The sequence below is a fragment of the Rhagoletis pomonella genome, unplaced genomic scaffold (assembly GCF_013731165.1).
Source record: "Rhagoletis pomonella isolate Grant_MI unplaced genomic scaffold, Rhpom_1.0 Rhpom_scaffold_00330, whole genome shotgun sequence".
NCBI classification, from domain to species: domain Eukaryota; kingdom Metazoa; phylum Arthropoda; class Insecta; order Diptera; family Tephritidae; genus Rhagoletis; species Rhagoletis pomonella.
The window spans coordinates 4,575-22,777 of record NW_023458884.1 but is presented as its reverse complement, the minus strand read 5'-3'; the positions used below and the strand labels follow the sequence as shown (position 1 = coordinate 22,777).

Genomic DNA, 18,203 nt, shown 5'->3' with positions numbered 1-18,203 from the left:
AAGTTCAAAATTATTACCGACTGCAACGCGTTCGCTATGACTATGAAGAAACGAGATGTACCATTGAGAGTGTCCCGCTGGGCTATGTATTTACAGGACTTCAACTACGAAATCGAGCATCGAAGTGGCACTAAAATGAAGCATGTGGACGCTTTCAGTAGGGTATCGTGTCTGCTATTGGAAGACTCGTTAAGCCACCGGTTAAAGCAAGCACAGAAAAAGGACGATTGGGTGAGAGCAGTTCGGAAGGTTCTCGAAAAGGATTATTACGAGGACTTTTATATGAAGAATGGTGTGCTACACAAAGATCCCGTCAAGGAGTTGATAGTAGTACCTTCACTCATGGAGGAGGAAATCATTCGAACGGCAAATAAACAGGGGCATTTCTCCACTAAGAAAACGCAGGATACAGTCGAAAAGTCATTTTTTATTCCGCAACTGAAGTCGAAAGCAGCGCACGTGGTTGGAAGTTGCATTGAGTGCATAATTAACGGTAGCAAAACTGGGAAAAGGGAAGGTTTCCTAAGTTCCATCAATAAGGAAGACCGCCCATTGGGTACGTTCCATCTCGATCATGTCGGGCCAATGGAGACGACGAACAAATCCTACAACTATCTGCTGGTAGTAGCGGACGCCTTTTCCAAGTTCGTTTGGTTGTATCCAACGAAAAACACAGGAGCAGAAGCTGTAGTCGACCGACTTAAAAAGCAGTCAGCAGTTTTTGGCAATCCGGCACGCGTTATAACCAACAGAGGCGCAGCGTTCACATCGGTCCTCTTCAAAGGATATTGTGAGAGCGAAAATATGCTACATTTGACCATTGCTACCGGGGTTCCGCGAGGAAACGGTCAAGTCGAGCGGATGCACAAGATTATTGTACCTATGATAACGAAGCTCTGTTGCGAAAACCCTAGCAACTGGTACAAGTATGTGAATCGCGTGCAGCTGATCATAAACAATACGTCACCTCGAAGCAACAAGGTGTCACCATTCAAAATATTAACCGGCCTTGATATGCGCGTAAAGGAAATGCCGGATCTGCAAGAACTATTAAATAACGCCAACCTAGAAGAAATGGATTCCGAGCGGGAGAGAAGCCGCGAGCTTGCTAAAGACAACATAGCCGCGATTCAAGAAGAAAATCGTAGAACGTTTAACGCTCGTCGTAAGGCCGAAACCGAATATGGCGTCGATGATCTGGTCGCAATTAAACGCACGCAGTACGGGGCTGGTTTGAAACTGAAGCCGAAATACCTCGGGCCATATAAAGTGTTGCGAAGGATGGACCACGGTCGATATGAAGTTTCCAAAGTGGGAGATCATGAAGGGCCTGGACGAACTACTACGGAATACATGAAAAAATGGGACCCTTCATTCGGGCCGAATGAAAATACAGGACGGTTGATTGTAGGAGTCAACATACGGTCGACCCGTAGCGGACAAGAGTACTGACCCAAAATGCGACCCTGACGTACAGCGACATGCAACACTGACTAGTACTAACGAAAACGGACCAACGAACGAACGAGGACATAATTTAAAAATCAGTCGTCAAACTGTCACCCGAGCGAACACAACTAAAGCATCTTTTAATAAACGCAAACTGTTATTGTTAGTTTAAAACAAATCCCCGTGTTTTATTTGAGCAATAAAGCCAATCATTTCCCACATATATGTATATCGGTAACCGTACTACCAATTTGTACCAAACTCGGTATGGTTATTGTGCTTGCCACATAAAAGCAAAGCGTTGAAAATTATTGAAATCGGACTGAAATTACGGCCGCTTTTCATATAACGGTAAATTTCAGAATTGCTTGAAACTTCAATATTTCGAAATTTAAGGACGCTAATTTACCCAAAATTAAAAGGAAAGGTGAAAAACATATATGTATTTAATACTTGCGCCGGGTATTTAATGTTCGGCTCCGCCCGAACTTAGACTTTCTTACGTGTTTTTGTGTAATTTTTTTGTTTTGGGAAAATCATACAATTATTTTTGACTAGTTTTTATTAAGTAACATTTATTAACTTGAACATTTTATTCAAAATTGCTACTTTTTCTGCATTTTGTACTAAGAAATTTAATATAATCAAATAAAAATTAACAAATCAGTCTCAAATGGTCTCTTGCAAATATTGTAAGCTGTAATAAAAAAAAATAAAATTAATCAAATTAAGTGAAAAATGAGGGCTCCAGTGAATTATGTACACTAAATGCCAATTTTGAACCACTGTGCAGCAGGGGATTTATTGGTCTCTTTCAGTGGAACTGGAAACTCAGCGTGCAATACGATCCTGGCCCCAACTATCCCTGTACTTTATAGATTGTACAAAGATTACCGATTAAATAGAAACCCTTAAATGGGGTGCGAAACATACTGGCGAAGGTTGTCATTATATTTTGTTGGGGAAATTTTTATTTTTCATACTTACTTAAGCGGGTTTCACTGTATACTTAAACCCAAATTTGTGAAACTAAAATTCAATTTCCAAGAGCATTTAAGTGACAAAAACAACTTGAATCAGCTGTTTCTCAAATACTTTCAAATATTTTCATTTGACCACTTAATATTTTAGCTTTAATTTGCCGTATTTTATATTACGATTGTTAAATTGGTTCATAAGATATACATACATGATTAAAAAGTACCAATTTTAGCTTTAAAAAGAATAACGGTAAATTGAAAATATCTTGAAAACGTATCCATAGAAAAAAAATAACTCTATTTTCGGAACCACCGAGCAATTCTACATAGGAATTGGATAAGGGCATCCACAGAACATTTTTGCTGTAAACCAGTGTAATTATTGAAAGTTATAAAACTATCAGCTTTTTGTGTTCGCGTACATGGGCGTCGCTACGTAGGGGCAGGGGACTTTGAAGTTTACCTTATATGTAGGTATACAATCTTCGATTATTACCGCAGCGACCACAAAAATGCATTTGCCAATATAGCAACTCAGTTGCCAGCTTGCAGTTGCCATCTGTAAAACCATTTCAGCCAGTAGCCACCCAACTGAAGTTCGGTTGCCATAAGCCTAAGTCGGCTCAGCTCGATGTTCCGGTCACATAAATAAGTACTAATTTTCATGAGTCTCTTCTTATTCTGGTACTTACAAATATCGGGCCAAAGTTATAATACCATTTCATGCTCATGAAAGGTATAGTTTTCAGATTTCAAATCGGTGAAGTAGGTAACAAAATATAAATTTAAACATTTTCTTAACTTCTTCCCAGCGTATCTATTGAAATGTCATTTTCAAAAATTTCATGCATTGCTATGCCATGTCATTCCATCTCAAACATACTGTTATAGCATGTCATTGCTTCTTAGCTCAGCTGTTGTTTGCTGTTGTGTTTCTGCAGCACATTTTTAATACTGTTTAATCCTGCCTTGTATGAAAATGTACATATATAGTAGGGGGGCAAAGCCGAGGCCGAAAAGAGCCACATCTATGTTCTAAATGCTACAGAGCCACAAAAAAAGAACAAGAAAAACAAAAATTTTATTTTTAAATAAAATTATTATTAGAAATGGAAAACATTAATTTTATTATTATTCTATTGTACGTAAGATAGATATAAAAGAAAATTCAAAAGATCCCTTTGGCAAGATTTTCAAAATCTGATTTTAGGTCAGTTAAAGCCGTTCGTAATAATTCTGTTAAATTTTGGATAGTCAATAGGTACGTTCGTTTAAAATCTCCAGTAAAAAACGTCCAACAGCGAATTCTCTTACAAGGGAAAAAAATCTAAAATAGTACGCGAACAGAAAATTTGCAGAAACTTGCAAGTTAGACGAACAGCTGATAGAAATTTTATTTACATTAACAGGTCTATTCTGCACGTTACCGAAGATTTTGTGACCGGAAAATTTTATTACCAAAAAATGTTACCTCTTCTTGTCACCGCGATTATAGGTACGTTGGTAATGCAGCGAAAAATATTCAACAACTCAGCTATGAAGATTTGTAGAAATTCCTGTATTGCATATTTCACGGGGCAATATTTTGTTACCAGCTTATGAGATGATAACCAAATTTACCGGTTACAAGAGAGCACAGAATGCGAAAAAGGTTTAAAAATTGACAGACACTTTAATTACCGGTTATAAAATTTATGTTACCAGCGCAGAATAGACCTGTAAAAAGTATAAAATTTAAAACGTAAGAAAACAAATCCTGAATTCTTATCCTGACACAGTTCACCGACTAAACTAATAATTACTTATTTCTTACAAGTTTAATTAGTCGCATTTTACTATTTCAACTTCCCAACCACCAAATTCAATTTAGGGATTTGCCTAAATTCCAACCAGCTCTTCTTGAGCAGCTAGTTTCTTGTTGGCAAATCGCTGTGGGCTAAAACATGTATAATATGTATGTATGTAAAATATGTATATATATGCGTAATATGTATGAAATGTGTATTTTAAAAAGTAAAAAGAGCAAAAATGTTCTAAGCAAGGAGAAAGTAAAAAGAGCCGCACTTTGCTAAGCAAAGAGCCACATTTGGCTCAAAGAGCCACGTTTGCCCACCGTTGGTACATATATAGATTTTTAATTAGATAATTGTTTAATAAATTTTACTATAAGTAGTAGGAGCTTGCAAAATTCGGAAAATCTCTTCCCGTATATACAATGTAAATAATAATGCTGAATATTTTGCATGTGTTCCTTTTGTTGACATGCATAAATTTGATGCATGATTTGATTGGAATTTATTCGTCAATGTCTTCATATATCACTTTGAAACATGTATAAGTGACATGATATAAACTGGCACTTGCATGATGTGTTACATGTCGCTATGTTTTGTGGTTCAGGCTCACGACTTAGTTAGGCCGATCTGTAACAGCCACAGAATTGAGCTATATATCAAACTAAAGTTCAAGCTGCAGTTGCAGTTGACCGTGTTTGTCAAAAAGGTAAAAAGCGGCAGAAAAGTCGATAGTGAGTAATATAATCTATTGAAAAATATTAACCATATTTCCATGGAATTGAGATTCGGAAAAGTTATTAGGTATTATTCATAGTTTTGAAATATATTTCACATAAGCAAAAAATAAAAATAGCTGAGATCCCTTTCTTTTTTAAACACCTAGGATATCACTGACCATTAAAAACGACCCTGAATGACCGCAAACCGCAAAGCATTACACATTTTTGTATGTGATTTTTGAAATGAGCGATCTAAAATTAGCCGGTATACATATTTAAAATTTTTTAGAACCAGTGGTTGAATTTTTGTACTGAAAGGGTTAACCCTAAAATATAATCTACGTCTACGGAATGGGTATTTTTTTAATTTTAACACAAAATTTACTTTTTATTTTGTTGTTTTAAATATATGTGGCTATAATTTTTATTAATAAAACTATGTTTTATTATTAGTCAAACTCACAACTTCAATATTCTTTAAAAAACCAAGACATCACTAAGTATATTTTAGCTCACAGGTTATCTTTTAAGTACATAAGCCTCTACGGCGTATTTTAAGGCGTTACGTTACTTCCAAATATGTTAGGCTTCTAGGGTTCAGAAAGCTTTAGTTTGAAAGTGTGATATTAAATGCTTTTCACCATAAACGGCGCCAATTTTCAATGATTATTGCGTTTCAGATTAAGACTAATACCAGATATTGTGAAAAGTTGGACTATGCCTTAAAGATGACGGTTGTCTTTCACGAAGTTCTTTAAATAAATTTTGAGCTAAGTACTCACCCGTATTTCGGGGGTTTCCTATTTCCTATAAAATTTACCTTTAGGTTTATGCATTTTAAGAATACATCGAAAATTTGTTTTAGAGAATCAATGTGAAATAATTGCAGAAAGGACTAACCGGTTTATTGAGCAACCGAGACATCTGATTTTTAAATAATTTTTGTAAAACAAATCGGCAAGTACATATCTTCCCCCGCATGCCAGAAACATGAATGTGTAAAGATGAAAATTTTAGGATTTATTTACGTACATTAGAATAATAATAATATTAATATTTTTCTTTTATTTAAAAATAAAATTTTTGTTTTTGTTGTTTTTTTTTCTTGCTCTTTGCAGCATTTAGAATTTACTTGTGGACAGAAACCTAGCCTCTGTTATTTCACTGAAATTGTTTTCTATTGGCAGAGCTGCTATGGTAAACAGGCGACCTTATTAAAAACAACTCTGTTGCACTTATTTTACTGCATTTTATAAACATAACCAACTACAAAAGTGCTTTTAAGTATTCAGTTGCCCTAGTTGCTATTTTATCAGAATGACGATTTGTACATGCTTTTTTTAAGTTGCAATTTATGCATGTATGTTTGTTTAGGTCAAATCTCAATGCCAATGCACTATGAAAGCTGGACTAATCCGCTAGGTGGGGTAGGAGGCAAGATGTTTCAAAAATTCGTATTTATGTTCCGATTTTTAAGGAAATAACTCCACAAAAACTTTAGCCGGTAGGTGGCGCAAGGGTGGATATATTTTTAGAACCTGCGTCTACGGTCCAATTTAGTTTATATTTAGAATACATTTTAGTTATGTATGTATATGGAAACATATAGCTCTGCAAAAATTTAAAAGTTTCTAATTCTAATCAAGTGCTCAACCTTTACCTTAAAATTGAAGGAAAAATTGTCAAAGTATTGATATCTGTATAGTTTTCTCATATTCTGCATTGCATCAGCTAAACATCGCATTCGATTCATTTCGCTATCTGCTTTAATTAATTAATCCCAACGGTTTTACCCTCCTTTCTCGGCCAACCGACACGTGGGGCACAGTCCACATGACGTACGGAACCTTTTTTTTTTGTGCCGAGTCGTGAAAACAGGGGTTTGTTAAGTGTCGAGATCTAAAACTATTCAGCTACAGAATCGAAATCATCAGCTGATTGGATATGCTAAAGATAGTATTTCAATTATTGAGAGAGGAAATGATAGTTTTCTTTATAATAAAAATCGAGTCCGATAAGTCAAACGTGCGAGTTAAACTCTTGACATAAACAACGGAATTTTCAAAATTAGTTTTGCATGGCTTCAAAAACAGAGGGCGAAAGTGTCTTGACAGTCGAGAGTGAACATTAAAATTTACCTCAGCCAGAAGGGCTGAGCTATTAATCATGCCTGTCATTAATTTCATGATAAATATTATACCTAGTATTTCCCTACGACTTGCGAGTGTAGGCAAATTTATTAGCTTTAGACTACTAGTGTAAGGGCGGAGATTGTAGTCTGAATCCCAGTTAAAATTCCGCAATGCGAAAAGCAAGAACTGTTTTTGAGTTGATTCAATCCTTTCTAAATAAACTTGGTAGCGGGGATTCCAACCAATAGGTCGATATTCTAATACAGATCTAACTAAAACGGTAAAAAGAGTTTTTGTTACATAAGGATCTTTGACCTCTTTTGACCATCGCTTTAAAAATGCAAATACGCCTTTGGTTTTATTGACTGTAACATTAATATGATGGTTGAAATTGAGTTTGGAATCCATTGTGATACCAATATCGACAAAATTGGATACCTGCTCCAGATTATAATTTGATATTGAATAAACAGCTGTTGAACTGCCCTTCGCGAGAAACACACAACTTTACATTTTCAAAGGTTTAGTAGCATATAGTTTGCATTACACCAGCTAACCACGTTGCTTAGATCCGCTTGTTACAAAGACCTTTCTTCGATAGAGGATAATGTTTTAAAAAGTTTCACATCATCGAATTGGAAAAAATAAAAATTGATGCAACTTTCTTTCCTAGTAAATTTGTTTGCTTCTCGAAGCATTGATCCATCCTTTGCAAGGCCCAGTAATCAGCGGTCGTGCTGCCGAGTTGGGCGAACGTTCCAAAAGCTGCTATTCAATCGCTTGTTTTGTATGGAAAAAGGTTTCACAAGCAAATGGATTTTAACAACTTATAATTTTCGTGAGAAAAAATTAAAAATATTTGACATTTTCGAGACCAAATAATTTGAAAATAAATCAAATAGCTGCTCTACTGATACTACCTGTTCAATGTACCTTGGAATGATCTCATTATTGCTATTCAAAAAGTCACAAATATATAATAATTTATCGGCTCCTGCGTGTACACTCATGTTAAAATGAATAACACTTTTATTTTTTATGAACTATATTTTATTTATATACCAAAATATTGTTAAAAACAAGAAATTAGGCGTTTTTAATTATTTTCTGTTACTTACATTCATAATTTTGCTTTGAATAAAAATGTACTGAAAAGTACTGATTTTTTTAGCATGAAAAAGTCTAATGTACTGATTTCGCGCATAAAAAACCCTACAAGTTGATAACTTTTTATCATGTCTCATAATTTCTTTTTTATTTCTAATTTTTTCGAATACAAAGGATATGGTCATTATTTTTCGCTTTATTAAGTATTCGAAAAATTATATGTTTCAATGGACACATCGATTTGAATACATAATTCAGATTTAGATTTAGATAATATTTTAGTTTACTTTTATTGTTTGTATTTTCGTCGATTTTATATTTGCTACCACAAAATAATTGATATCAAATAAAACACCTATTTGAGGTAAAATTTTCGAGTGACGAAAGCTGAACAAGAAACACAAAATTTATGATATCAATTTCGTGACGAAAACTATACGCATTTTTTAACTGCCTTGGAAACGTACGGAAAATCTTTTTTTTATTTATTCGGAACGTTGCGAAATTCCTTCGTCACGAAATTGATATCATAAATTTTGTGTTTCTATTTCAGTTTTCGTCACTCGAAAATTTTACCTCAAAGAGGTTTTTTATATACTCTACAAAGCAACGGGTTGCTACGAACTGAACAAGTAGTAGGTTTAATTGTATTTACAAAACTCCGCTAAGTTGTATTTTCTAGCCTATATTAAAACAAACGAACATGTTTGACAATTAGGAAAGTGTATAATTCAAGAAATATAAGATTGCTTCAATCTCCCCCTTGGTTGCTAAAATCGACCCGATGAGGCATCCTACTAACTGGTCTTTCGGGGACGTCCTCGGCGTCGGATCCTGTTCAGCGTTGCCGTTTTGCTTAAAGTTAAGCAAAATTGATAAACTTTTTCTTGGCTGTTAAACTGTTAAACTATTCTTCGTTTTGCTTAACTTTTTCATTTAAATACATAATCTAAAATGAAAAGGTATTTTCTTCAAAATACTAAAGTTCTTTAGTTTCCTTATTCGATCAAAGAAGTAGCACTGATTAATTTCATACAATTGGCCACCCTCGACAGAAGTCGATTTTATAAGCACATACATATGTACATAAGTGTTCGAAACTGAAAACAATTTGTCATCTCTAGTTAGCTTTCGGTTTGCGCTCTTTTTTTGGCAGACTTCAATCGTCCAGAAGTGAAATTTTCTTTTTGTTGTCCTCATGGATAGGTAAGTATGTATTTACCCATTAGAAGGTAAGTAATGAAAACGTGCAAAATTGGTATTCATATAAATATAAAAATATGTATTATAAGATTTTTAGAAAAAAAGCGCGTGATTGCAAGCAATTCAACCAACGAAGCACAATGCGAAAATGACAGGAAAAGCAGGTAAGCGCATTTTTATACATATGTATACGTGGGTATGTTTTATATTCAGAATGTATTTCTGTTATATTTTTTAGTGAAACTTAAACTCAGACAGGACTAAAACGAAAATTTCGTTCTGAGTGGTTGCGACAATTTACATGGCTTCGAAATAATAATGGTTTAGTCTTTTGTATCGCCTGTGGGAGGCCAATATGCAACAACGTAAGTTTTTTAAAACAACACGCAACTTTTCGCATGCATGTCCAAAATGTAGAGAAGAAAAAACATCAGCTTAAAATTGATTCTTGTATGAACCAAGAAAATACAAAATTCATGAAACCAGTACACCATGCAGAACTCACATTGGTGATGTTCTTAATATGCCACAATTTACCCTTCGTGCTTATGGATTATTTACCGGAACTTTTAGTAGAATGTTGCTGTGACTCAAAGATTGCGAAGTCAATCAAATGTGGAAGAACGAAAGCAACTGAATTAGCAGATTTATTGGGTAATACAGCAGCAAAAACAATTTTGGCTCAATTGAAAACAACAAAGTTTTCACTGATCGTCGACGAATCGACTGACGTTTCTAGCAAAAAGTCATTAGTTTTAGTTGCGAGATATATGGATAAGTTAGCTCGTAAGGTCAAAGACAGATTTCTCGGGTTAATTGAGTTAAGTGATTGTAATGCGAGCTCTATATATGCGTCCATTAAATTGTTTTTTGATAAACATGAAATTCCAATAGCAAACCTTATAGGTCTTGCGACCGATGGCGCAAGTGTTATGGCTGGAGAAATTAACGGCTTGCAAGCAATATTTAAGAGAACCACCTATTTTATTGAAATGCAGTTGCCACTCACTACATTTGTGCTCGTCGTATGCTTGTAAAAAACTTCCATTGGAAATCGAAAAACTTTGTCGCAATAAATATACTTTTTTTCACACAGCCCAAAGAGGATATCCGAATTCAAAGAATTCCAAGAATACTGCTCTGTTAAGCCCCCTAAAATATTAGGAGTTTCATTAACAAGGTGGCTTGCACTCGAGCAAGTAGTAAACCGTATAATTGAACAGTGGGGTCCTTTACGCTTATATTTCGTTTCTTGTTACTTTGAGGTTAATGGAATTCGGGCTGCTGATTTGGCACACATGATGGATGATTCAAGTTTCAGAGTAATTTTTTATTTTTATCGTATATACTAAATATCATTAATGGGCTAAACAAGGAATTTCAGTCGGAAAAAGTTCGACTGCCCTATTTGTTTTCACATATCGAAAGTAATGTTAAATTGATACTAAGTAACTTTGTAAAAAGTGAATATATTTTGACTTGGCTAGATTCCTTGGAGAATTTAAATTTATTTAAAAAAAGTAGTTATTTACCAACGCAAGAAATTTTTATCGGAGCCAAAGCCGAGCTATATTTGCAGAATAGCCATTTGTCGGACTCACAAAAGCTTGATATAAAAACGAATATTTTAAATTTTTATTTGGAGTTATTGAAGCAGATTTCCCAGCGGTTTGACTTTGCGAGAGAAGACTTACGAAACTTATCTACCATAACTCCTAGTAAAGTGTTATCGGATTCGCAGATATGCATAATGCCTTTAATTTCCAGTTTCCCTAACTTAGTTAATTCTGACGCGGATAAAATAGTTACACAATAGAAGTTATTAAGATTTAGCAATATTGAACTTAAAGGCGACATGGATATCGTCGAGTTTTGGGAAAAAGTTGCCTCTTTTCGAAATGGTATGGAAGAGTTATGTTTCAAGGAGCTTGCTTATTTTGTAAGTAACTTACTGTCCTTACCGCATAGTTCAGCCGCTGCTGAAAGAAAGTTTTTAGACTTGAATTTAGTCAAAACGAAATTACGAAACAAACTTAAAATCAGAACTATAAATAATATTATGTTGTCAAAAGAATTATGCGTAGGCAAAGTTGAACCTCACTATGTATGGTTGGAAAAAGACAGTTTTTAATCAATACAAACTTAAAAAAACATCTTATTCCGCTAAGGGATAAATTTAAGAATGCAACGACGTCTTTACGGAAAATTAATTATACTTTAGACATAGGCACCAATTTATGTATTATTAACAGGGACGTGAACCGGATGAAAAATTTGGTCGGTTCGGTTCAGCGGTTCGAACCGTTTTTGCACTTTTGGATTGGTTCGTCAAAGGGGTTTTTTGGTCTTTGAACCGGGGTTTCGGTTCGGTGCAACGGTTCGAGAAACAAAAAAATAACGCGCAAGTTTAAGTGTCAAGTGTCAAGTGCAACAACGCACAAGGTTAAGGGTCAAGTGTCTGTCAAATGAGATCGGTTGCCTTTACATTTTATATTGTCACATGGTAAACAAACATAGTAGGTATTACCATGTTTAACGAAAAGAAAAAAGTACATACATTTATCTATTGAAAATTGGTTGAAACGAACCTTTAAACCTTTATAGAAAGTGGTTCGGTTTTCGGTTCGGATCAAACATTTGTGGAAAATTTGGGTTCGGTTAATGGTTCAGTTAATTAATAGAAAAAAGCGGTTTTCCGGTTCAAAACCGGTTCACGTCCCTGATTATTACGTACATAAATACATACATATGTATGTATGTACTATTTGTGTTTAAAGGCACATTTGTACGGATGCCTTAAAGGTGGAGTATTTACTATCGCTTCATGAGCTTTATATTACTTTAGAAAGACTTAAACTAAAATTAATTTAATATCTAATTTGATAAACTAATATGTATGTAATTTAAAGTATATGTATGTACTAATACAGTTTGCGTTACATAGTTTTTAAAACTACTTTTTATTTTGCTTTCTTTCTTTGTACCTGAATTGAAATTGTTCGTTCCTTACATAGTCTCTGTGCTGTGTTATTATACCTACAATAAAATAATATGTACACATATATACACATTTGGAAAAAAGTTTGTTTGCTTAACTTTTTCGAGAAATGTTAAACTTTTTGAAGGATTTTGATAAACTTTTTTTTCCTGTCGCGGCAACACTGATCCTGTTGACTGGCTCTTCGGAAGCATTGTTAGCACTTCGATATAGAATTAACGATGAGGCATGGTAGGTGCCTAAGAGTTTTTGGAGGTTATCTTCATGCGCGATTACATAAGCAGTAGTTCCTTGTTTCGCGATGATGACATAAGGCCCGTCTCATCTAGGGATGAATTTGGATGTCACACCTTTGGAAGCGTTGCTCAAAACGTGAGTAGTGACTAGAACCTTCGAAACAATATCTAAGTTTTCTTGGTTACGTCGTCGTGGATTGGTGAGACCTTTGTTGGCATTTTGCTGTCTTAGCTCAAATTCACGAGCAGATGCGAACACCTCAGCAAGGCTGCCCAAGAATGGCGTGATTTCCGCAATAAAGTTTTCGGAGTGAATAACAGCTTTCAGGTCGTGCTGAACATCATCAATAGTTCTTATCTCGCGGCCAAAAGTTAGATAAGCTGCAGTGTAATCAGTGCTTTGGCAGCGAGTGGTGTTCATGGCGAAGCGTATGGCTGGCAACTTCCCTGCCTAATTTTGATGCTGCTTTCCACCCAATATCACCAACTGTGTCTTCAGATCACGATTCTTTTTTTCAACGGGGTTTGCATGTGGATGGTAAACAGGCGTAAACACTTGGTCCATGTTGAGGCAAAAGCAAACCTTCTGAATAACTGAGGATACAAATTGGACTCCGTTGTCGCTGATGACCTTCCCCGGGACTCCATAGCGCAGGATTACTTCGTCGATTAGCAGTTTTGCACAGTTTTCAAAGTGCTTCAAAACGCTTTTTGCTCGATACCGTTTGATATAACCCCGTTGGCTTTAAATTAGTGGCCTTGTAGCGTTGGCAGTCAATGCAATTTTTGACGTGGGTTTCGATTTCCTTCCGGATACCAGGCCAATAGTAGCGCGAAGTAATCTTGTAGGAAGTTCGGCCAATTCCATAATGACCTGCTGTGTCCTTATTATGTTAATGGTCCAAATGGCTGGACGCTCAGTTTTATGGATAACCAGTTGCGCGTCTCCATTGTCTTCGTCGTGGTAACATAAGAGTACTCCGTCGTTCATAGTATACCCTCTTTTGGCCCAATACGCGGCGTCATCTGTCTTCCTTTCGAAACAGTCGATGATAGTTCTCAACTCTGGGTCACCAAGTTGTCCTTCTCGTATCTCTTTCGCTCCTCGCCGCGGGAGTTTAACATCAAAGGAGCATATATGGCATATTTCGTCTGGGTCATGCTTTCCTTCGCAAGGTGGCCTGGATAGCATGTCCGCTACCACATTGGTCTTTCCCGGTTTGTAATAGATGTTTACGTTGTACGGCTGTAGGATTAATGCCCATCGAGCTAGGCGTCTAGTTGGTGATTTAAGTGTCATTAATAGCTTCAACGGTCGGTGATCCGTACAGAGAGTTACCTCGGATCCTTCGATATAACCATGGCATCAGTCTTCAGAATAAATGCAAGGCTTTCGTCAGCTTGCTTCAAAATAGGTGATGTCGTCAGGAGTTCTTTCAGCTCATCAAATGCTGATGGTTGCTTTTCTGGCCACGACCAGATAGCGTTCTTCTTCGTTAGTTGGGATAGTGGCTTCGCAATATCCGCAAATTGAGGCACGAAACGCCTATACCAGTAAGAAGCTTGAAGAAATGATAGCAGCTTCTTAACGTTTTCGGCGGTTTGCACGATGTTATCGCTGCAACCTTCTGTGGGTCGACCATGATGCCATTTGGAGTCAAAATGTGCCCCAAGTACTTAACTTCGAGGCATGCAAAGCGACACTTGTCGATTTTTGCCTTAAGGCCAAATTGTCGTAAGCGATTTAAAAGTCGATTGAGCTCTTCCGCGTGCTCTTCAAAGTTCTTTGAGCACAAAATGATATCGTCTAAGTACGCAACTAGAACTAGATCATTTAGAGATATTTTAAGACGATCGATTAAGCGTTGAAAGGTCGCTGGCGCGTTTCGTAAACCAAAGGGCATGCGGGTAAATTTGTACATCCCTAATGGCGTGACGAATGCGTTTTTTTCCTGTTCCCCTTCTCAACACCAATCTGTCAATAACCAGAATGCAAATCCAAAGTTGACATGAGCTTTGTGTCTGCCTTAGTTATGGCGTTTAGTTCTCTGTAGTCTATACAGGTGAGTACTCCACCTGTCTTTTTCGGAACTATTACTAAAGGAGCTGCCCATGGTGATTCGCACTCAACAATAACTCCTGTTTCTAACATTTTACCAATTTCTTGTTTTAGCTCTTCTTTGCGCTGTGGCGATATACGATATAGAGCAAAGCGATTGGAAGATATTCGCCAGTATCGATTCAGTGTATGGCTAATGGTGTTGTCGAGGTTGGCTCCTCGAATACGTCTGCGTTATTGAATAATAGTGCATCTAGCTCCACTTTCTGCTCCGTTGTTAGGCTGCAATCGGTTTTCTGCTGTTCATTAAATTTGAACATGTTCAGAGAGAAGAAATTTTCGGCAACAAATTTCTCTCGGTGCGAACAGCGGAGATGTACTTTCGGGAGTTATTTGTCCAACCGGTAACGCACTTCTAAAAATGTCCTGCACGGAGTGTGGCGAATAATCATTCTGGTGCGATCGTTTACCATTAGTCTCTGGACAAGTTTCCGGAGAATCAGCATCTGTTGCATTTTCACCGCACTTATCGATGTATCGCAGAAAGTTTGAATATTCATTCAAAGCCTTAGTGAAGGGTGACTGCTGGTAACTCGTCACCACGTGCGCACCAGCGATATCCATAACGAATATTTGACTGCCATCACTAGGTTTAGCCAAATCATATTTCACCTTTGGCTCGTGTTCAAAATACCAGAATCGTTGGTCAGATTCAGGACGATTCCCGTCAGCTCCATGAAGTCTGCTCCGATAAGCGTACGATTTTTCGTAGCGTTTGGTAGGGATACCAACCGAATTTTTCTTACACTGTTGCCAATTGTTACCTCGCAAGTAGTGGATAGTATCCTTTGCGTGGTGGTTCCATCTGCCAAGGAGACGTCTGCCATGACATCTTGAAATGCGCACCCCTTGCTACTAATGATTTTCTTTAAATTTGCGCTGGCAACGCTCGTTTTCGCCCCTGTGTCCAATAAAGCTTCACCTTTCTATTCAAACATCGTAATGTGGACCAATGGAATAGATCTGCCAACGACAGCTACGACAGATATTAAGGGCTTTCTTTACTATGCCCACAGCATTTTGGGCAATTTGCGCGGAACACACCTGGTGCACCATAGCCATAACATGCAAAAACGGCTGTGCGTTTGGAATGTGACGGTACTGCACTTGAGCTTGGTGCTATAGTTGGTTGTTGTTGGGCCTGCTGCGACTGTTGCTCTTTTTTCTTTTTAAAGCAAACATCTACAGTGTGGCCACGTAAACTGCAAAACGAGCACCTTTTTGGTCCTTCCACAGATTCGTTTTTATCGGTAGATGCGATTGTAAGCTGCTTTGCTTCAGCCAAAATCATTTCTACATCTCGACAATTTGCTATTAATTCGTCGAACGTGGAAACTTTATCGCCACGTACCTTAATAGACAATAGACCGTAAATCATATTGAGCTGCACTGTTTCGCTGATGGAATCACTCAACTGCGAAAAAAGTAGCCGCTCTTACATATGAAACTGTCAGTAGCTTCACGCGTTTGTTGTGTTTTTTTTTTTTTTTAATATTTAAATAAGTTTTCCAATTGGGCATTGGAGGGGAAAATGTTGTTCGGATCAGCTCAACTGCATCTTCAAAGGTCGCCACAGTGTCCTTCACACCGATCCACCAGGACGCTGCGTACTCTTCCAGCAGAAGTGGCATACCGAACAAGGCATCTGCGTCAGAAATTTCTCCAATGTCCTTGTAAACTGTAATAGCAGCAATGAACTCTTCCACTGCCGATGGATCGCGTTGTCCACAGAAACGTGCTGTGCACTGGAGAAAAGACCCGCATTTATTGCCGCCTGCAATCGCTGCCAAAATTTGCGAAAATTGATCAGGCGAAAACGTGGCCATTTGTCTTCGCGTTCTTCTTCTGAACTGTTGGCCTCTAAGTTGGGCGCCAATGTACCGCTCTTGCTTGCGCTTCGTAGTAAATAATGCACACGAACGGGTTCGCTAGTCAGCAGTTCGTTTTATTGTGATAAAAACACGAACAATAAAGGTAAAATACATATGTATAATAACATGCACACACAATCACCTTCGGGTTTGATCAAGGCAAGGCACTGTCCGAACCAATGCCGGACGAGAAAACGTCACTTGGCGCAAGCTCGAAGCCGATTGAAGTTTTAAGATCAGAAACGCCACGATTGAGAGAAATATAGATTGCGCCAATCGCAGTACCGCTAATCCACTCTTTGTGATTTTGACAGAATCAGCTGTGTGCGTGAAGTCATCTTGGTGGAATTGTTGATTGTTAGCATACGAAAAAACCAAATAACAATTTTAATATATGTACGTGATTTTAAACAATTATTGAGACATTACAAGGCAAAATGAAGTGTGCCGTGGCAAAGTGTAATAGTGAAAACAAAAGGAAAGCGTGCGATCTTATTTTTCGTTTTCTTCGGACGCAAATCTGGCGAAAAAGTGGAAGCAGTTATGCCGGCGAGGAGATGCATTAAACACCAAATATAGCTATGTGTGCATGAAGCACTTTACTAGTGAATATATTGAAAATAATATTTTTAGTGCTGGTATGAGGTAATGCACCAGTGGATAAGGTCCCAGGCGCTAATTCAAGCGGCATCTTACCGCGCTGTTACGTACCTAATACAAAACAGTCGCCGCATTATTATACATTTAAAAGTTGAGCTTAAATTATGTTTTACTTACAAAAAATATTTATTTCCAAAGAAGCCACACGCATGCATCCTCTCGGAAATGGTGCAAAAGTCATCAAATAAAAGCTGTGGAGTCAACAGCTGTGGAGTTGGTGGTGGTTGGCTACCGTCCACAAATATAAATATGCACTCCGTGATGGCTTTTTAGAATGGCGAGTCCAAAAATTCACTTTGCGGCACACCTTCCTTTTGGTCAACACATACATTTTTTCATGTGCTAAAAATCGTACTTACCTAAAGGGCTACATGTCCAAAGTTAATGCTACGTGTTCCTAATTAATCAATCTTTGTATATTAATTGATTCCTGCAAAATTGGGCCATGTAATATTAAAATTAACACATTTTTCTGCATTGTTTACATATTTTTATATGCGTTTTGGCATTTCTCTCTCGCAATTGCACCAAGATGACGTCACGCAAAAATTACGCTCAAAAATCCTCTCTCATTGGCGCAATCTTGTATTCTATCATTCTTGCAGAAACGCGATTTATATACTCTACAGAGCAACGGGTTGCGACGAACTGAACAAGTAGTAGGTTTAATTGTATTTACAAAACTCCGCTGGGTTGTAACGGGTGATTTTTTAAGAGCTTGATAACTTTTTTTTTAAAAAAAACGCATAAAATTTGCAAAATCTCATCGGTTCTTTATTTGAAACGTTAGATTGGTCCATGACATTTACTTTTTGAAGATAATTTCATTTAAATGTTGACCGCGGCTGCGTCTTAGGTGGTCCATTCGGAAAGTCCAATTTTGGGCAACTTTTTCGAGCATTTCGGCCGGAATAGCCCGAATTTCTTCGGAAA

General features: G+C 37.0%; 1 pseudogene; it reads left to right on the top strand.

The window, feature by feature from the left end:
• The first annotated feature begins 9,534 nt into the window (after positions 1-9,534).
• Positions 9,535-14,826, top strand: LOC118750629 (annotated as a pseudogene).
• The last annotated feature ends 3,377 nt before the right edge of the window (positions 14,827-18,203 follow it).